We start from the raw sequence: 22,339 nt of genomic DNA, 5'->3' as shown, positions 1-22,339 counted from the left end.
TCCACAGGTTTCACTCCCTCTGCCCAAAGAAAGCGCACTACTGCATGTTGATCTTCGATGGTACAGTCTTGCAATGGAGCATCCACGTTTCTGACCTCTTGGCTGCCGCATGACTAAAGACTGAGCACTGCACTGTGCGTGGCCGAACTATCAAACAGGCAATGTATGAGTACATACTGTATATGTTCCAGTTATTGCGTAATTTAACAATCGCCTTTAATTTTTGTTCTCTCTGAAGCCAGGAAATGGAGGTAGGAGGGGTAGGAAGACCTAGTTAATCAAGTCCTGAGTTAAAAATTAAGAAAGCAGTCCTTAAACTAACAGAAGTCTTAAGGCACAGGGGAAGAAAGTTGAGTTAATAGAATCATGAAACAGAAGGCAGGATAAATGTAGTTAAGCATTGACAAAAACTTTTGAAATATGACAGTAAATAAATGATTCAGTAATTACAAGATTAGTTGATAATGTTCATAGTAAAATATATAGTATTTCTAACATAAGAAAATCAACCTCAATCTATATCGTTCTTAAGTGTGTTGGGGGGGGGGAGTTATCAAGTTCCATTAGGGCTTTATGTTGCATTCTTTGCCCCCTAGCATGACCTAAAAGACAAGTGATCTAGTGGTAGAGCTGTTGCCCTAGTACTTTGAGGTTGTGGGATCAAATCTCAGCACTGTTCCTGGTGTCCCTGGGGAAGTCACTTAATCTTCCATTGCCCTGGGTACAAAATAAGTACCTGCATTTATGTAAACTGCTTTGAATGTATAGCCACAAAAAGGCAGTATGGAAGTCCCTTTCCCCCCTTTTCTTAATTGACTGTGGTGATATTTAAATAGCCTCAGACTACATAGTAATGAGATTCAAAACAAGCAAATGCATGTAAAGCAGTTCATTGCTATGCAAATACCATAATGCAAATTGCAGAAATCATTGTAAAATAACCACAAAGTCATGACCTGAGTCAACCAGGTCTGATGTGAAAGGGGCCACAAGGCTTCTTGAACCTTTTCTCCCCTGATTCCAGCTGCCCCACAAATTCAAGTTCCCCCATTGAGCCCTCCCAAGGGTCGAAGACCCTGAAGCTCCCCTCTATTTCCCCTCCTCAGGGCCTTTACCTGTTGGTCTAGTAGTTGCCAGACAAGAGTAATTTCCCTTTATTCCTGCTTGACCAGTCTTTCCCTCAAAATGCACTATACAGCTATTACTTATAAGGAACATGACCCCCTAGTAATAGCTATGCAAGACTAACATTAGGGGGTGTCATTTTGAGGAAGGTGCCATCAGGGCAGGAGTGACTGGAGATTATTCCTGCCCGATGACCACTGGATCATCAGGGACTAACATGGTATGTACTTAACCATGGTGGAGCTCCTTGGGAGGTAGGAGAGGTTGATTTGATGGGATACTGAGAAATAATCAGGGGGATACAAGGAGTGATTGGAGGGTGCCCTTCAAGCTCGCAAGCACATTATTCATTTACCTTAGGAGTCAATCAAAGTGCAATAAAATCTCATCTTTTACCACACCTTGATAACTTGTATCAAATGTATTCCTTTTATACTCTAATTCAGGAGTAGGCAATTCCGGTCCTCGAGAGCTGGAGCCAGGTCAGGGTTTTCAGGATATCCACAATAAATATGCATGAGATAGATTTGCATTTCAAGGAGGCAGTGCATGGGAGGGTAAGCGAGGGAATCAAAGGGAACGAGTGTGAGCAACAGAACTGTCACAATACCAGGAAAGAAAGGGTCCGAGATAAAGATGGGCCTGTACTATCATCCACCTGGGCAAACCGAAGCTATTGATGAAGAAATGGAAGCCGAGATGAAGCGAAAATGCAAAAGCGGTAACATGATTATTATGGGAGACTTCATCTATCCCGGGATAGATTGGAGTCTTGGAAGCTCAAAAGGCACCAGAGAGATCGGATTCCTGGAGGCTATTCAGGATTGCTTCATGGATCAACTTATTAGAGAACCGCCGAGAGGGAATGCCACTCTGGACCTAATCCTAAATGGGCTAGACAGGGATCTCAAATTCCCTCCTTGAGGGCCGCAATCCAGTCGGGTTTTCAGGATTTCCCCAATGAATATGCATTGAAAGCAGTGCATGCACATAGATCTCATGCATATTTATTGGGGAAATCCTGAAAACCCGACTGGATTGTGGCCCTCAAGGAGGGACTTTGAGACCCCTGGGCTAGGGGGACCTGCGAAGGAAGTGGAAGTAGCAGGACCGTTGGGAAACAGCGATCACAACATGATAATGTTCAAAGTTGAAGTAGGAATGCCGAAGGGAAAAAGAACCATAGCGAAAACTTTTAATTTCAAGAAAGGAGACTACAAAGCGATGAGAGTAATGGTAAGGAAGAAAATTAGGAACACCTCAAAGAAATGGCAGTCTGAAGAACAAGCCTGGTCTATATTCAAGGACACGGTGATCGAGGCGCAAAACCTGCATATCCCAAGATTCAGAAAAGGGTGCAAAAAGAATTGAACAAAAGACCCAGCATGGATAACCATAGAAGTGAAGAAAGTGATAGGTGTTAAGAAGAATTCATTCAGGAAATGGAAAAAAGGCAAAACTGAGGAGAACTGGAAAGAGCTAATCCGGCGCGTGTGTTAAAAACACTAGTGCACCTAAAAGGAGCCCTCAGAGTAACAACATTTTAAGGTACATCAGAAGCAGGAAGCTCATGTACTTTTGTCATTGTAAAGCAGCCAACCAAACCAAATGCATCAAGGCATTTAAAATGAAACACTTGTTTTGAGGGTTCCTTTAAGGTTTGGCTTGTTTTTGCCTCTGCTTTTTTTTAACATTCACAGAAATGATGATTTTTTTTACTTAAGGACCAAGTGGTAGACTGCATTTCTAATTTGGATTTAATAAAGTTTTATGTCCTCTGCCTCTTCTCCCTTTTTTGTCTGTGTTCTTATTCTCTAGGTGCCTCTGCTTTTGCTATTTACTAGTGCCTGGTTAATATCATTGCAAGTCTTGCCACTAATGCAGACTGTATGTCAAAACATGTCAGGCTGTTAATAATATGTTAAAGATCTCTTGTAATCTGTTGGCTGCTAAGCATGCCTTTGGTACTTCTGTTTTGAGTAAACTAATTTTTAATAAATATTCAGTAGACAATACCATTATCATTTGTTATGCTGCTCTTTGACTCAGGATAAAAGGTTAGTGATTTTCATATTGTGTTTTGTTTAGGTACTGTTTTAAATAAAGTGTCATGGATTTGATGTTCTGCCTTTCTGTGGTACAACCAAAGTGGTTTGCATTTACTATAAGCAGGTACTTTCTACAAACCTAGTGGGCTCATAATCTAAGTTTTTGTATCTGGGACAATTGAGGGTTAAGTGACTTGCCCAAGGTCATGAACCAAGGGTAATTGAATAGTTCCTCAAGTATGTAGCCCACTGTGCTAACCATTTGGCTAGACCTGTAAAGTTATAACCCACCTTGGTTTAGGCAGGATATAAATACTCAATTAAATAAATAAATATTGTTTGATTAGTACATTTTCTTCTTAGTAATAGTTTTATACAGGATATATCAGAATAACTATTGATTATGGGGGCTTTTTATTAAGGTACGCTAACCGAATTAGCACACGCTAAATGCTAAGATGCCCATAGGAATATAATGGATGTCTTAGCATTTTCCGCGCACTAATCTTTAGCATGTGCTAAATCAGTTAGCGCACCTTAATAAAAGGACCTCTATATTCCTTAATTGTACTGAAGCAGTTCTGCATGCTACCTGTTGGGGTAGCAGCTATGTATTACTTACATGCATCCACTTCTTTGAAATATTATATTTTTTCATGTTAATATGCAAATCCTTTAAGTTAATACTTAAATGTGGCTATTGATGAAAAATGTCCAAGTTTATTTAAAATTTGAAATACCGCTTAAATTATCTAAGCGGTGTACAATGAAAAAAAAAATATATATATATATATATATTTTTTTTTTTTTTGTAAATCTTTATTCATTTTCAGAACTTATACAAAGTGCAAACAAATATACAATCAGATAAAACATATAACAGCACTTATCTTCGAACAAATATTAAACAAAGTACTTTACTCCCCCACCCTCCCTCCCACCCTTTCTGAATGTGGGTAGAAATCATCTGGAAAAAATGTATAAAATTTTAAAATTTCCAGGGTATCACAAATTAGGAAATAGACAAAAGCAGAATGTATAGACATATGTGGAGAGGGGGTGAAATACAATCTGTGATAGGATAAAAACATAAAATGATAAGTACAATAGGAGGGATGTGCTCCTCCTTCGACGTTATTCTATTAAAGGTCTAGGTGTCACATCAATAAAAAGATCAAACCCATATGCAGTAATAATGTGTGTAATACTCCAACTATTTTAGCTTTTCTAATGGATCCTCAGATGACTGGTGTAAGAAATGAAACACTGGGGTTTTTCTGCTTCGGCAGCCTGACTCTTCACAGGTTCCAAAACTTTCATATTTAATTTCATATTTTAATAATTTGTGTGTTTCTTGAAATAATTAAAAATGCACTTATCTGCTGGCTTATAACATTACAAGAGTGTTTCATTTCTTACACCAGCCGTCTGGGGATCCATTAAAAAAAGCTTAAAAAGTTAAAAGTATTACACATATTACTACTGGGTTTAATCCTTTAAGTTAGACAGATATAGGGGGATGTTTGCTAGCATGTAAGATTTTTGCACTTACAGTACCTTAAGTGCAAAACTTAAGGTGCACTGATTGCAAAGTCTTCGTACAAAATGCAGAGGGCATGGCAAGTATCTGCCCTGAAGTTACCAGGGCAGGCAATTACAGCCTAAATTTGCATGACATGCATCAGCAGATGGAACTGGTGTTAGCTATCAACAGATGTGATGTGAATCCCAGCACTAACAATTAAATGTCAGTAACTTGCCCCTAATCAGCAAACCAACCCTAAAACCAACAAGCTCCCCCTCCCCACCACCACCACCCTTGACCCCCTTTGCATTTACCAAATTTCCTGATAGTTTAGTATATGGAACAGTCGCTCTCTGTTTCTGCTCCATTGCCACTTGGGTTAAAAAAAATGGCAGTTTTGACTCTTAGCACTAATCTCATGGCAGTACTGCTATGGACCAATCTGCAAAATAAGGACAATTGCTTGTTATTTTTCCACTAGAACCCTTTGAAACTACCAGGTTGGCAATGGGGCACCGTGGCAGCAATGGGGCAGGAGCAGAGGAGGAGCACACATTCCCCATGTTATGCTTTTTGTTATATTTCAAAATTATAAATAATTTTAAAAAATGAGCGATCCATATTTAAGAACTGGGCAAAAGAGTCACAAGAAAGTCTTTTGAAAACTGTAGGGCAAAATGATTTTTTATTTAGCAAAATTTTACTATTGACATAGAAATATGACATTATTTTTAAAATGCTCACCACAAAATATTGTGCAAAATAAATTCTGGTTGCACATATGGCAGAGTTTTGTATGAATTTTATTGAGGCTTTTAAGATCTCTGTAAATGATTCTTTGTAGTTAAGACTCAGAGGAAACTGGTTCAGAGCTCTTTGTAGAATATTTCTGCCATCTGGAAGAACATATGAAAGAACCTTTGACAGGGTGGCAGAAATGTCAGGCACCTTAACCCTTCATTTGTGGTTGACTGGTATTTAATAACCTTCATTTAGATCTGCCATTACCCACTCAACTTCCATCCATGTTGATGTCCTTCCATCAAGTCTTTCTTCTTATCCAGTCCTATTTTTTTTCCTTTATATCCAAATATGTTAATATGAACTAAAACTGTTACTCTTTAATATAATTTAGCAGGCACACATTTATTGAAACTGAAACTGTTATTCATATTTAAAAGTAAATATCTAAATAAAAACAAACACTTATGTAAGTCCTCTTTGATTTATTTTGGCATGGATCATATTTCCTATAATTGTTTTTGTAATTTGACAAAATTGTTTTCCAAATTGTTAAATGACCCCTTTCGTTTTGCCTCGGCTTGACTCTCCTCTCTGGTTACATGTTCCCTACCCTGTTTTATTTCTGCTATAGTTCCTCTGGAGGATGATTTTGGTGTATTGTTGCAAGAAGATTTCTGCATAGACCTCTATAGGGAATATTTGGGGTTTCTTTTACTAAGGTGCGCTAGCGTGATTAGCATATGCAAGCCCCGTGCTAAACAAAAAATACTAACGCAAGCTCTATGGAGGTGTTAGCGTCTAGCGTGCAGCATTGTAGTGTGCGCTCAAACTGCTAGTGCACCTTAGTAAAAGGAGCCCCCTTAGTAAACTGTGCTAAGCACTTAGCATGGGATTTAGCATATGGTAATTAGGATGGACCTGTGCTATCACTATCACTATATCAATATCAATGTCAGTATCAATGTAGCACTTATTAATCCGCTGTATCATTCTTTTAGGGTCCAATGTGGTCTACAAAATTAAAACAAACAAAAATCATAATCCATAATTTACAAAACACCATCACTAGAATTATGACAAGTCAAAATAACCTCATCAAAGTTTATCAAACAGAAAGTCTTCAGTTTCTTGCAAAATGACATATAATTTGACTCCAGTCTAGTAAACGAAGGCAGTAAATTCCAAAAGGAAATCACAAAGGAAGAAAATATTGTTTTAAAGATTCTCATGGAACAAACCCCACTAGAGGCAGGCGGATAATGTAACAGTTGGTTTTTCATTTGAGATGAATGCCTAATTCTGAGGTAAGCCCATGAAAAGTTTGGAACACTAAACAGGGTGATTTAAAAAGGATCCATTCTCGTATTGGGAGCCAATGCAATTTAGTTAGAAAAGGTATTGCCAATGCAATTTAGTTAGAAATACTATCAAATTTTTAAATATTGTAGATTAGCTGAGCTGAGGTATTCTGGATAAGATGTCCCTATCCTCCTCGGTATCCCTTTCCTAGTATTTCACCTCTGTGTCATTATATACTCTATCCAGCATTGCCCTTCTTTAGGGTACTGGCCTTTGACCTAAGGGCCACCGCTGGAGTGGACTTCTGGGCACGATGGACCACTGGTCTGATCCAGCAGCAGCAATTCTTATGTTCTTATCCCTATGCCCATGCTCTCTCCATGGCCAGCATCTCTTCTTTGTGTACCTTTTCTTTCCCTCTATCTTCCCTTCCACCCATACCCCCCACTTTGGTGCTACCTATCCTTTCTTGCTCCTCCCTGAGTCCAGTGTCTCTTCCCCTCTCTTTCCCTTGATCCAGGCTCTCTCTCTAATCCAGCAACTCTCTCATTTTCTTCCCTTCCCCATAATTTGAGGTTGAGGGGTAGTAGGAAATTCTTCTTTACGGAGAGGGCGGTTAATGCGTGCTACCGAGGGAGGTGGTAGAGAAGAAAACGGTGACAGAGTTCAAACACGCATGGGATGAACACAGAGAATCTCTAATCAGAAAATAATGGGTGTACAATGAAGGAACTAAAGCCAGTATGGGGCAGGCTTGCACAGTCCGTGTCCTGTATATGGGCATTCAGTTGAGGATTGGCTGGGGAGGGCTTTAATGGCTGGGATGGTTAAGATGGGCTGGAGTAAGCTTTGACGGAGGCTCCAGTAGATAGAACCTAAGCACACTACCGGGAAGGGCTCTGGGTTTCTGGCCCAGAAATATCTACAAATAGCCTCCCTCCTCCTGAATCCCATCCTCGGCATCTACCAGGGGTTTAACTGGTAGATAGAGGGGTGAATGGAACAGATACATTCCCTATTGCTTTTGATCCTGTGCACCCAGGTTCAAAAATAACAGCTAAAGCCCCCTAGTGGTAGCCTTACAATACTAGCACTAAAGGATTAAGCTGCCTACAGGAATTCCTTGTAGGCAATGACACCTTTGATCAGAAAAACATAACAATTCTTAACGGATACATTCGTTTTTCCAACCACAGAGGTCCTAACCCCCTTCACACACGCACGCAAAAACATGTGATGTTCTCTGAAAAAGTAACAGATGTGATCTGAGAAGCTCATATAAAATATCATTAGATTATTATTACATTCCTCCTGTTAAAAAAAATATCACAAGTTGCAAGCAAGTCAGGTTTTGAAACACAAGTCCATATCTATGTAGTTCAAAAATCCATTGCATGATAAGCTTGTTGACAGTCTGAGAGGTAAAAAATAAATTTGCCTTGTTAGAGACTTTTACCTTGGTTAGGTATAGTATTAAACTGTCGTCGTCTGACTGAGTCTATATAGCTCTCATTTCGCATGGAACTATTTTGCTCATTAACTTTTACTGCTATCACTTGCCTGCTGTGTTTCATCTATTTTTTTTTTTTTCATACAGTCTGATAAGAAAATGGATTACACTGGTGGTGTGGTTCATAATGTTTTTGCTAATGTTACCGTGTGACTCTGATTCCAATGTGTACTTGTAATTTTAACAGTTTCCAATTTATTTTCTCAAGGCAAAGAATTTGCAGCTTTAGAAAAAAATCAAACTCATTAGAAGGAGAGCAAATAATAATAATTTAAATGCAAATTCCCCCCCCCCCTTTTTTTTTTTTTTATCCAGCTGCGCTAGGAGTACACGCTCCGATGCTCATAGGCATTCTATGAGTGTTGGAGCATTTGCCATGCCAGCTGTTGTTAAAAAAAAGCTTGATTTAAGGGGCCCTCAGTCAACTAGTCAGCCATAGAAATATTCAGCTATCTGTGCACTAGAGTATTTTATTTTTATTAAAAAAATTTTAACCATCAGTATCCAACCATTCTGGGTGGGTTACAGCTTTCATGTGGATGATCTATGATGGAGTCCTGAGAGCTTCCACAGCCTCTTTTCACGAGCATGAGCTGGGCCAAGACAATGGTTCCTAACCCTGTCCTGAAAGACCAGTCAGGTTTTTGGCATAGCCCTAACGAATATGCATGAGTGATATTCGCATATAGTGGAGATGACATGCATGCAGATATGCCCCATACATGTTCATTAAAGCTATCCTGTAAACCTGACTGACTGATGGTCCTCCAGGACAGGGCTGGGAATCACTGGACCAAGTCTCTCGAGACTACGACAGGAACTCCCCACAGCCATTTCCTATTGGCGATCTACACAGAGCAGGAGTGTAGGAAGATCGCTCCTGCCCCGAAAGCCCGCTAGACCACCAGATAAGGCCGGGACGCCGGGAGGAAGGCTAAACTGTGTGGGGGGGGTGTTTCTTTTTTTCCCCCTCCCCCAAAAATTGCGAATATGTGAAACCGCGAATGGGGAGGGGAGAAGTGTAAATGCTTTGATACTCATAAGAATTTTATGAGCGGCAGAGCATTTAGCACTGGGCCATAGTAGAAACCTCTGCCGTGGTGGCTTAGTAAAGGGGGTGGGGTATAGATCCCACAAAGTCATCCCCATGACTTCCTTAGACATGTGGCTCTGTCTACTGATATGGTGATTTTATTACAGGATACCTATATGAGACATTCAAAAAGGTGCCTAAAGGCAATATAGGAGTCTTTTATAAAATAAGCCCACAGAACCAGCCCCAAAAACATGCAAATACCCATACACAAATTTACATTTGCTGTGAAAAGATGTAAGTGTGTGTATATCTATCTATATGCCTATACATCACAACTGTGACTCTACTTGAAAATACCTGCATGATCACTTTAAAGAAGTCTCATGCTTTCTGTGCACCTATTTTTGGAGGTAATTTTGAAACGGATTTGTGTAAAGGCATTTTTACATATTTCAATTACCATAAGTGCTACAAGCACAAAAGTATGCACAATGACAAAAAAAAAGCATATACATCTATGTGAGGCACATACTGGGCTAGAGTAAAGGTGGAAAATGGGTAAAGCCATAATTTAAACACATACCGCCTGATATTCAGCACTATATACATGTAACTGGCCAGGAACAGCTACTGGCCGGTTAAAGGCTAACTGCTAATATTCAGTGGGAGATTGAAGGCTATCTTCACTCAATATTAGTGGTAAGTGGCTATATTGCATGATAGCTACTGATTTTAAGCATTGACATGCCAAGTGTAGTAACTTAGGCCTGGATGCACTAAAGATACCGACTTGATCACTGTTGGCCGATTCTCTGGCCAATTCTCCAGGAGCAATCAATGTGCTATCAAGTTTGCATGCAAATGATTTGCATGAAGGTGCAAATTATTTGCATGCAAACCCGACAGAATCGCTCAGTGAGTGATTGACACACGCAGAGCCCTAACAGCAGTGACAGGGGAAGCAGCCTCCTGTCACTGCTGTTAGGGCTTCTTTTTTTTTTAATGGCACAGATGTGTACGTGCTACACACGCACAAACTGCCCCATTAAAGTAAAAAGTACCCCCCCCCCCATGCTGATGGGCGTCCGCAATGACCCCCCTCCCCATGGCAGCAAAAATGGTAGCAGGGATGCCTATTCTCTCCTGCCTGGCCAAATACCCCCACGCCATGCTCCCACCCAGCCATGACCCCCTTGCACACCATCGACTCCCCCAAAATAGGCAAGAGGGATGCCCATTCCCTCCTGCCACACAGAACACCTTCAGGCCATGCACCCCCGAGTCACTGCCCCCCGACCAAAAAAAATGGCTGGAGGGTTGCTCACTCCCTCCTGTCACCTGACACTCCCACCCCACCCCCTGAACCTCCTCCATACCATTTTTAAAAGTTGGAAGAAGGAAGTCCGCTCCGAGGCTCCTGCTTCATACCTACCAGTCCTAAGTGATGGGCCTTCTCCTCCCCAATGCATCATGGGATAAACTACACTATCGATCCAGAAATTAAAATTTTGGGTGTTTACCTGGATAACAATTTAGCTATGAAACCATTAACAAATGCTTTGGTTAAAAAATCTTTCTTCACTCTTTGCAAGTTATGTACGATTAAGTCTTTTTTTAGTCTCATTGCATTTAGAATACTGGTCCAATCTCTGGTACTTAGTGTACTGGACTACTGTAATTCAGTTCATCTGGCAAGTCTTCAGTCAAATTTGTATAGATTGCATAAAATCCAGAATGCAGCTGTGTGTCTAATTTTTGATTTAAAAAAATTGGATCATGTTACTCCATACTACAGACAACTCCAATGGTTGCCTTTTGAGGCCAGGGTTTGGTTTAAATTTGGGACGCTCTGTTATAAAGCTGTATATGGTCAGGCACCTGGTTATTTACTAGAGCAATTTACATTTATAAGGTGGTTCGTCCATTAAGGATAACTTCATTGTTTGTTACTTATCTTGTAATGTGTCTTCATGGTGAAGTCATTTTTCAATGCGACCAGCCCGTGCTGTGCATAGAATTTCCCAACTAAACTGCCGTGATGTGTATTGAGCCGGCCCCCCCGACTCAAGTTTCATGATGATAGCTTCCTCAGGAGGGGACGCTTCATTTCCTGGCCCGTAGTTCCTGCCTGCTTTCCATTTATATGCATATAACATATATTTACAATAGCAATCTAGTTTGAGTAGTTTTAAGAAAATGTTGAAGAAATACCTCTTATGTAAGATGAAATATGGGACTTGATTTATAGTTTTTTTTGATGTGAGGTGCTGATAGCCTCTGTAATTTTAGGAGGATTTACATTATTACTATTAAGTTATATTGATGTTTGATTTGAGAAGGCTTTATAAGAGCTGCAGGAAACCTAAGTTACACAGCAGAAAATGTAACTATTTTTCAGTTGTATTATTTCTTATCGAGAAAAGAACTGCAAACTACCAACAACTTGGCATCAGAAAGTCATAAAAATTAATGAGAGATTTATTTTACAGCTCTCAAGAAAATCTTTTCATCATGGCCTTTTTCAAGTTAATGAAAGTCAACGTATTCCAGTCAGGCATTTCTATTTAATCACAATTCCCATTTCAGCCTATGAAACAGACTAATTTTGAGCTTAACATTCTGGGGGTAATTTTACAACTGCTCAACCAAGGGAAAATTATGCACATACTTTACACTCTGTGGACTCTGCTAGATTTTCAAAGTGAAAGCACATACATAGTTTCACTTTGAAAATTAGACCAGAGAAAGAGCCAGCATACATTATTTGCTCCTTCTGTCTTGTGAGGATGCTAAGTTAAAATACACACACACTTCAAAATGCAACACACATATTGGTAGTTCCAAATCCCACTCTAACCCTCTCCCAAGTAATGTCTCTCTCAGGGCCAGTGTTAAGGGGTGGGAGGCAAAAAGCAGCTGCCCTGGGCTCTAGGGGGCCTCCACAAGCTGATCTTCCCCTTCTCCCCATCTCTGTCTGACACCTTCCTCACCTACCTTTTAAAATGCATTTTTGATTCGCAGGGATTCACTAGCATGGCAGTGATTCTTTGGTGCTGTCCCTCTGCCCCAGTCCACCCAGGCAGAATCAAGAAGTTGTGTCAGAAGGGGGTAGCTCAGCAATTGAAAATTAGCAGGACCTCATTTCAGAAAAATTATATTTGTAAGTGAAGGACTAGGCACACCTGAGTGCCTCTGGAGCATAACCACTTATTTGGTCAATAAATCTTCCATACTGTTAAGTAGTAGGGTACCAATCAAAAATATTAATATTTCAACCAAGTGATCCAATACCTAAGTATCCACTATTCTATTAAACCCATTGATATTAGATTAATATGGTACATCATGTTGCAAAACTATAAATGGCAACCACTGCAATATCTTCAAATATGGAGAAATGTGGAGAAATAGGGGGGAACCTGTCAATAATAGGGATGCAGTTCTTTTTGTCTATATTGAGGTAGTCCCAGATACAAGACATGACCATCACCCCGCTAATCCAAACACACAGAACAAGTCTAAACCATGATAGCAATTGTATCCAATGTGAACGCTGCTTAAACCCTATCCCTCCTTCTCACAGCCTGCTTTCCCTACCTTCATAAGCAGTTCTTGCTCCCCTTCACAAGCACAAAAATAGCAAATCTGGAAGAGACTAATCCTCCCCCCCCCCTTTTTTTTTTTTTTTTTTTACAAAGCCGCGCAAGTGGCTGTCATGCGGTAAAAGCCCTGAAGCCCTTTAAAGGCATATGGGCTTCGTAGCAGTTACCGCAGCAGACCACGCTATCGAGCTTTGTAAAAGGGGGGGGGGGGGGGTAAAGTAAGACAGAATATCTTCAAACACCTTCCACTTGTTAGAGAAGCCAGTGCAGCTACTGCTTCTTTTTCATTTAGACAATCCAAGAACGTAAAACCTTTGAAATCAAAACGATAAGGTATTTTGACACCTACCAGACAGGACTTAACAGAGATCTGGGCTTTCTTTCCCACTATAAAGATATTTAAAACTGCTCTGCCAGCTTTCTGTCTCCTGCTCACCCACCCACCCCTCCCTCTTCCTATCCCTGAAGAACTTTCATGTTTCCCTTATATATATATATATATATATATATATATACTGATATTTGTCAACATTTGCTTATTTTTGATCTGAAGAAGGGTTATCTTTGAAAGCTCATCATAAAATGCATTGAGTTAATCCAATAAAAAAAGGTATCACTTTATTCCCTTTATTTTTTTTTCTTTATACTACCCAAATTCTAAACTACTAATATTTAGACACTTCTTAGAAAATGGGCCAGGGAAACATTTATGCCAACCTAATTGATGCAAATTAGCAGCTTAACCATGAGTTGTATTACCTCATGCTAATGGCATTTATTAGTTAGCCTTCAGAGGACTCGTGTCTAAAAAAAAGAGTGAAAAAAAAAAAGACTTTTAGTTTTAATTATCTTTTTTTTTTTTTTGCCTTGGTGGTGCTACTTTGATAAATAAAAACAACAGAAAAGAGCAGAGCCCAGAGGCACAATGAGGATGGACTTCTGGCTGCAAGCCCAGTGGGGCCGATATTCAGACCACAGGAGACAGGCCGGCTAAGACCTGCAGTTTGGCGCTGACTGTGGATATTCAATGCTGAGCCATTTCCAGCGACCAGCATTGAATATCCAGATTTTTTTGGCAGCTAAAACATTTATTCAGAGCTGGCCGGTTATTTTTACTGTATAGCAGCCTGATTTGGCCTCTACACTTAGCCAATCAGCATTGAAAATTACTGGGTATTGTGTGATATAGCCAGTTAACTTTTAGCCACTCACTGGGAATATTCAGTGGAAATAACCTGTTATCTCACTCTGAATATTTGCATGTAACTGGTTAAGCAATATTTAACATGTCAACACTGTTTCTGGCCAGTTAAAGAGCATTGAATATTGGTTGGAGTGTATATGTCTTGAAGAAAAAATTTTTAATGAGCATTTTGTATTGATTGGAAATGACATACTACCAACAGTAAGAGTTCCTTTAGTTTTTACATTAGATGCTCGCAGTGGCATAGTAAGGGGGGTGGACCACCCTGGGTGCTGTGTCAGTGTGGGTGCTGGCACCTCTGCGCCCCACTCTGCTCCACCACACCATGCTCGCTCCATCCCTCCCCCCACCCTGTATCTCTGTAGCAGTGGCGTACCTAGGGTATGTGGCACCCGGGGCCCATCATTTTTTGACACCCCCCCCCCATGTAAAAAAATTTTTTTTTTTTTTTTTGCAATAACCATGAAATGGAATAAATGGTCAGAATAGAAACAGGCAGTGAAAATTTTCTTTTATTGAACCTCATATATGTAACCATTATTCCAAACATAACAAAACATAAATTATGTCTAAATTGTCATGACATTAGAAGTACATATGGAGTAGTTGCAGGCAGTGGTGTACTTAGGGTATGTGGCACCCAGGGCCCATCATTTTTTGACACCCCCCCATCTATATGAAAAATATGATTTTTAGTACCAATCTACATATCGCACCACAAGAGTGTACCTAGGAAAAGGCTGCATCTTAAACACTGCAGTGAGTACTAGAACACCAACACATACATTGTAAAACTAAACAAGCCAGATCCCGCACAGTCAATTGGTCCTGTAGTCAATGCCAACTGAAAACTATGTCTTTTTCATACACACAGAACAGAGATACACCCTCGCCCAAAATGGAATAATCACAAACTAAAAATAGAAATATGTAGACAAAAGTTAAACTGATCCGCCAAGAAACCAGACCCTGGATACAATGCAACACCACAAAAAACAGTAACACATGTCCTCTAATACAGTGCAAAATATAAAGACAGTAGATGTAAATTTGAAAAAACTGATACATAACAATCACCACTTTATAAATTAACAAATAAAAATAAAACAAATAATGAGATATAAAAAAATACAATTTTATTGGACTAATCCCCGTAAGCTCGGTCCCCATCCCCGCAAACCACCTGATTCCATCCACACAAGCCTTGAATTGTTTATATTAAAGTATAAAAAGAAACAATATTCTGTACAATTGTCAATTTATAAATCAGCGTCTTCTCCCCACTCTCTTCCCCATTTCCCTTCAGCATCCTCAGCCCACTCTCTCTCCACTTTCCTTAAGCGCACGCACATAAAAACAAGCAAGTAATTTTATATCATTTTCATTCTATTCATTCATAGAAATTAAAGTCTAGATAATGCCAGTCACATAACAAAACATGATTTTACAAAAATAATTCCCTGCAGTCAAGCCTGCAAGGATTATTAGATGTCTTTCAGCAGTTCCCCTCCCTCCCTCCCCCTTACCTTTGTGGCCAAGTCAAAATGATCTACCAACAATAAAATTTTAAAAACACAAAGCACGCTGTACGCAGAGAAAATGTTAATTATCATTTATATTCCGCGGGTTTTCAAAGAGGTCAAGGCAGATGACTTTATGCAATGTCACCTCAGTAACAACTATACAAAAATAGACAAATATTCCCCCTCCCTTTTTACTAAACTGCGATAGCGGTTTATAGCGTAGGGAGCTGCGCTGAATGCCCCACGCTGCTCTCGACGCTCATAGGCTCCCTGCGCTAAAAAACTCTATTGCGGTTTAGTAAAAGGGGGCCATAGTGCAAAATATAGACAGCAGATATAAATTTTCAAAACGGACACATTTTGATCACTAAGTTGAAAATAAAATCATTTTTCCTACTTTTTTGTCTGGTGATTTCATGAGTCTCTGGTCCTTCTTCTGATCCTTCTTCTTTCTCTCTCCCCCTGGCTCCCCTCTTTATTTCTGCCTTTCTTTCTCTCTCCTCCTGGCCCCCCTCTTTCTTTCTGCCTTTCTTTCTCTCCCCCTTGACCCCCCTCTTTATTTCTGCCTTTCTTTCTCTCCCCTTGGTCCCCCTCTTTCTTTCTGCCTTTCTTTCTCTCTCCCCCTGGCCCTCCTCTTTCTTTCTGCCTTTCTTTCTCTCCCCCTTGACCCCCTCTTTATTTCTGCCTTTCTTTCTCTCCCCTTGGTCCCCCTCTTTATTTCTGCCTTTCTTTCTCTCCCCTTGGTCCCCCTCTTTCTTTCTGCCTTTCTTTCTCTCTCCCCCTGGCCCCCCCTCTTTATTTTTTCCTTTCTTTCTCTCTCCCCCTAGCCTGCACAAAGCCATCGTGCCGATTTCTCCACTTCCACGATTCTTTTCCTACCCTCACCCCCAAGCCAGCAGCCGATTTCTCCCTGCTCCTTCCCCGATGTCCTGAACTTCATCGGGCAGCAGCAGCATTCACAATTCACTGCTGTTGCCCGCTTCAGGCCTTCCTCTCTGTCGGGTCCTGTCTTCATGAAAACTGGAAGTAGGCAGGACCCGGCAGAGAACAAGGCCTGAAGCCGGCAACAGCAGCGAATTGTAAACGCTGCTGCTGCCCGAAGAAGGTAATGGAGCACCGAGGCAGTCCGCTTCTCCCCCCTCCCAGCCGAACCCCCGCTGACCCTCCTATCTCCCCCCCCCCGTGAACCTTTCCGACCTTCCCAGCGAGAGCAGCAAACCTCCTTCGCGGCTTTCTCCTCCCTCTGCCGCGTTACTGATGACGTCATCAGTGATGCGGCAGAGGGAGGATAAAGCCGACGCTACTGGAGGGAGGTTTGCTGCTTTCGCTGGGAGGGTCAGAAAGGTTCACTTGGGGGGGGGAGAGAGATAGAATGGTCAGCGGGGTTTCGGCTGGGAGGGGGGAGAAGCGGTCTGCCTTGGTGCTCCAAGGCCTGGCGCCATTACCTTTTTCGATAATGGCGCCGATGCTGCTTTCGCTGGGAGGGTAGGAGCGCGATAGGGACCGGGCCAGCTGTGCACCCCCCCCTAAGGCGGCACCCGGGATGGACCTCCCCCTCGCCCCCCTTGGTACGCTACTGCCCTGGGGAAACAGCCTGCAACAAGATCGCGCGATGCCAGAGATCTTTGCCTGCTTCGGCTGTTTCCTCCGCCGCGGCCCCGCCCCTCCTCTGACATCAGAGGAGGGGCAGGACCGTGGCGGAGGAAACAGTCGAAGCAGGCAAAGATCTCTGGCATCGCGATCTTGCTGCAGGCTGTTTCCAGACGCGACACCCGGCGCAGGGGGGGGTAACTGGACCGGACCGGGAGCACCCCCTCAGGGCTTGGTACCCGGGGCGGACCGCCCCCCCCGCCCCCCCCCTTGGTACGCCACTGCTCTGTAGATCTTTGCTAGCACAAGCAACTTCTCTTGCCTGTTGCTCACACCAGCTTGGTTCTCCTCTAAATCACTTCCAGGTCATGGGGGTCAGGAAGTGACATCAGAGGGAAATCCAACGCTGGCACAAGGAGCATGCTGGCACTCTTGCTGGTGAAGATTTAGAGGTTCAGTGGGAAGGGAGAACGCAAGTGTGGAATGGGGATGGGAAGGAGTGGAAGGGGGTATGGAAGGAGCAGGGCTGTGGAGAAGAGGGCACGGGGGGGTGCTAAGCTAGCATTCAGCAAAGGATGCTCTGAGTAGAGTGCTCTTTGCAGAAACACTAGTTTAGTGTGGATCTTCCCAGTGCTCAACTTTGGGTGGCATCTACTGAATACCTCGCTTGGAGTCTTCATTTCACTGTTTATGCCCTTTGCCCTTCTTTTTTTGCACCAAAGGTTTTCATGCCACTTTTGATGTTTTGGGAGTGTTATTTCCACTGAAGCAGATGCATGCCAGAAAGTTACCATGATATTCTATACATCTAGTTCTAATTTTTACCCTGTTTGAAGGTTTTCATAAAGGCCACGGTTACACAGTTGTCATAATAGACTTTTTTATTGGTTAGAGTTGGTCTAAACCTCTTTTTGGCTGGCACTGTCTGCATTAGACCTCAGTTGAGAAGCATAATAGAGAACTACAGCTGGTACCATGAAGTAGAGCTACAGGAATCCAATCTGGCAGTTCCAGTAGAGATCAATTTATTACCAGAGACATAAAAAGACACACAATATCTTTTTCCACAGGCATCTCAATGAAAACAATTCATCAGAAGCAATTTACAAGTTCATATGAAAAATAAAATAGAAGGGGTTCCCTTAGAGGCATTTCAATAAGCCTAGACAAGGTCTTCGCAGAAGGCCTGAAAGACACACTTAGCTCCCCAACCAAAAGCTATGAAAGGATTTTGACAGAAACCAGGCTAATATGCTCAGTATTCCAATGTTTATTCCACAAAACATTACAAGGGAAAGCTAAGGTTTAACCTCAGACATTTTGGTTTGCAACATAATACAGAATGAATATACAGTGGTGCCTCGCATAACGGACGCCTCGCACAGCGAACGCTGCGCACAACGAACTTTATGTCTTGATTCGTACAACGAACTTCGTTTCACACAACGAAGTCGCCCGAGCTGCATCCTTCCGCGCAGGCACTGCGCTTAACTGCCCTCTCTCCGCCTGGCTCCCTCTTGCCCCCCCCCGACTCCCCGACACGATCGGGGCAAGAGGGAGCCCAAGCCCTCTTGCCCCCCCGACTCCCCGACACGATCGGGGCAAGAGGGAGCCCAAGCCCTCTTGCCCCCCCGACTCCCCGACACGATCGGGGCAAGAGGGAGCTCAAGCCCTCTTGCCCCCCCGACTCCCCGACACGATCGGGGCAAGAGGGAGCCCAAGCCCTCTTGCCCCCCCGACTCCCCGACACGATCGGGGCAAGAGGGAGCTCAAGCCCTCTTGCCCCCCCGACTCCCCGACACGATCGGGGCAAGAGGGAGCCCAAGCCCTCTTGCCCCCCCGACTCCCCGACACGATCGGGCCAGGAGGGAGCCCAAGTCCTCCTGGCCACGGCGACCCCCTAACCCCACCCTGCACTACATTACGGGCAGGAGGGATCCCAGGCCCTCCTGCCCTCGACGCAAACCCCCCCTCCCCCCAACGACCGCCCCCCCCAAGAACCTCCGACCGCCCCCCAGCCGACCCGCGACCCCCCTGGCCGACCCCCACGACACCCCCAACCCCCTTCCCCGTACCTTTCTGTAGTTGGCCGGACAGACGGGAGCCAAACCCGCCTGTCCGGCAGGCAGCCAACGACGGAATGAGGCCGGATTGGCCCATCCGTCCCAAAGCTCCGCCTACTGGTGGGGCCTAAGGCGCCTGGGCCAATCAGAATAGGCCCGGGAGCCTTAGGTCCCTCCTGGGGGCGGGGCCTGAGGCACATGGGCCCAACCCGACCATGTGCCTCAGGCCCTGCCCCCAGGAGGGACCTAAGGCTCCCGGGCCTATTCTGATTGGCCCAGGCGCCTTAGGCCCCACCAGTAGGCGGAGCTTTGGGACGGATGGGCCAATCCGGCCTCATTCCGTCGTTGGCTGCCTGCCGGACAGGCGGGTTTGGCTCCCGTCTGTCCGGCCAACTACAGAAAGGTACGGGGAAGGGGGTTGGGGGTGTCGTGGGGGTCGGCCAGGGGGGTCGCGGGTCGGCTGGGGGGGCGGTCGGAGGTTCTTGGGGGGGGGGGCGGTCGTTGGGGGGAGGGGGGGTTTGCGTCGAGGGCAGGAGGGCCTGGGATCCCTCCTGCCCGTAATGTAGTGCAGGGTGGGGTTAGGGAGTCGCCGTGGCCAGGAGGACTTGGGCTCCCTCCTGGCCCGATATTGTCGGGGAGTTGGGGAATCGGGGCAAGAGGGCTTGGGCTCCCTCTTGCCCCGATCGTGTCGGGGAGTCGGGGGGGCAAGAGGGCTTGGGCTCCCTCTTGCCCCGATCGTGTCGGGGAGTCGGGGGGGGCAAGAGGGCTTGGGCTCCCTCTTGCCCCGATCGTGTCGGGGAGTCGGGGGGCAAGAGGGCTTGGGCTCCCTCTTGCCCCGATCGTGTCGGGGAGTCGGGGGGGCAAGAGGGCTTGAGCTCCCTCTTGCCCCGATCGTGTCGGGGGTGCCAGGGACCACACGGAGTCACCCACCGTACCACCCGATTCGGGTAAGCGCAGGTATCGGTGGGTGGCTTATTTGCGGGGGGGTGCCTTATTTTACATTTTTTTCTAAAAAGGGGGGGCTGTCTTATTTGATGGCCCTGCCTTATCATCGGGGAAACACGGTAGAAAAAAAAAAAATGAACAGTTAAGTCCCAGTTTTTGCCGCTGAGACTCTGCCCTCTCTCACTGTAAAATTAGACTCTACTTAGTCTGTCTTTAAATTTAAAAAATGTGTGTTGTTTTAAAAAACAATTATGTTTTTAGATGTATCTAAATAAAAATAATAACCAAAAATTTATCTTTTTTTATGTCATCTTAGCATATTTTATGCTGCAGAACGAATTATTTTTTTTTACATGTATTCCTATGGGAAAACGCGTTTCACATAACGAACGTTTCACATAACAAACTTGCTCCTGGAACCAATTAAGTTCGTTGTGTGAGGCACCACTGTACTGCTAAAGGAATTTTCATCCCTCTTAAAGACTAATATCGTACTATTGTGGCTACAGTTACTATATAACATTGTGAGCCCTCTTTATTTGCATTGGGAAATGCAGAGCATAAATGTTTTATATAAATATTGTAAATAGTGCTGGTCTCACAGAAAGGTAATGATAGGATGAACGAGAAATTGGAATGTGAGGAACTGGGAGGTAAAGAAAGCAAGAACATTCCTAGTTGACGATTGAAATCCCAAAAGAAGCTTTTGGAAAAAATACAAAAATGCATCCAATTGTAAAAAGTAAGAATGAAGAAGAAGAGAATGAGCTTTCTCTAAGGAAGGCAGTAGACACCAATCATTATGGTTTACAAGCTGTTATATAAAAATTCACTGTGTTTAATTTAGGAAAGGAAAGGAGATCTGTCTCACCTATACAGCAGAGCAGTACTTCTTAGTAGCCTTTCATAGCAAGAGTTTATTTTAATTGCTTTTCATCTTTTTCTAAAATCTTCTGTTGTTTACATTGCTTTGACCACGTGTATAGAGACCGATTAGTTTATTTTTTAAATGACTGAAATGTGTTAAAGCAGGGGTCTCCAAAGTCCCTCCTTGAGGGCCGCAATCCAGTCAGGTTTTCAGGATTTCCCCAATGAATATGCATGAGATCTATGTGCACGCACTGCTTTCAATGCACATTCATGGGGGAAATCCTGAAAACCCGACTGGATTCGGCCCTAAAGAAGGAACTTTGGAGACCCCTGTGTTAAAGTATGCAAAACCGAGAATACAACCGAGGCTTGGAACAGTCACAAAGACGACCAGAAGAAGTGTCACAAGGTGGTGAGATCTGAAGTTGAAAGGGAAGGAGCAATTTCTAGCGTTCACTATTTTATATAAGAAATGAAAATGGAAGCTGGTCATGAAAAGTTGTGAAAGCATTGCAAATTTCTTTGCGAGCCCATAAGAACAGAAGCAGTGCCTCAGCTGGATCATACCGGAGGTCCATCGTGCCCAGCAGTCCGCTCACACGGTGGCCCATCAGGTCCAGGACCTGTATAATAAGTCACTATCTATACCCTTCTATCCCCTTTTCCTTCAGGAAATCATCTAATCCCTTCTTGAAACCCAATAGCGTACTCTGTCCTATCACACCCTCTGGAAGCACATTCCAGGTGTCCACCACCCTTTGGGTGAAGAATAACTTCCTAGCATTGTTCTGAATCTGTCCCCTCTCAATTTTTCTGAATGCCCTCTCGTTCTTGTAGTTTTCGAAAGTTTGAAGAATCTGTCCCTCTCCACTTTCTTTATCATGTCTCTATTCAGTTCCAAGAAGCTGCTCACAGATTTCCACTTGTAGGGTGATTTTACAACAGGTCTTCTATACGTGAAGACAAGTAGATACCTATTTCCAATCTATTTTACATAATAACATAGTAAATGACAGCAGATAAAGACCTATTAAAGACATATTGAACAGATTCAGCCCCAGCATCAATCCTTGAGGCATTCCACTACTCACCTTTCCTTTCTTTGTGTGAATTCCATTAACCACCACCCTCTGGTGTCTGTCCATCAACCAGTTTTTAATCCAGTTCACCACTTTGGGTCTTAACTTCAGCCGGTCAAGTTTATTCAAGAGTCTCCTATGAAGAACCATGTGAAAGGCATTGCTGAAATCTAAGT

The 22,339-nt window shown here is 43.3% G+C and overlaps 1 pseudogene; it reads right to left on the bottom strand.

The window, feature by feature from the left end:
• Positions 1-22,339, bottom strand: part of LOC117369148 — an 82,492-nt pseudogene that overhangs the window by 459 nt on the left and 59,694 nt on the right.

Source organism: Geotrypetes seraphini, chromosome 1 (genome assembly GCF_902459505.1).
Source record: "Geotrypetes seraphini chromosome 1, aGeoSer1.1, whole genome shotgun sequence".
Classification (NCBI taxonomy): domain Eukaryota; kingdom Metazoa; phylum Chordata; class Amphibia; order Gymnophiona; family Dermophiidae; genus Geotrypetes; species Geotrypetes seraphini.
Note: the sequence above shows the minus strand (reverse complement) of the source record. Positions and strands in the feature narration are given on the sequence as shown.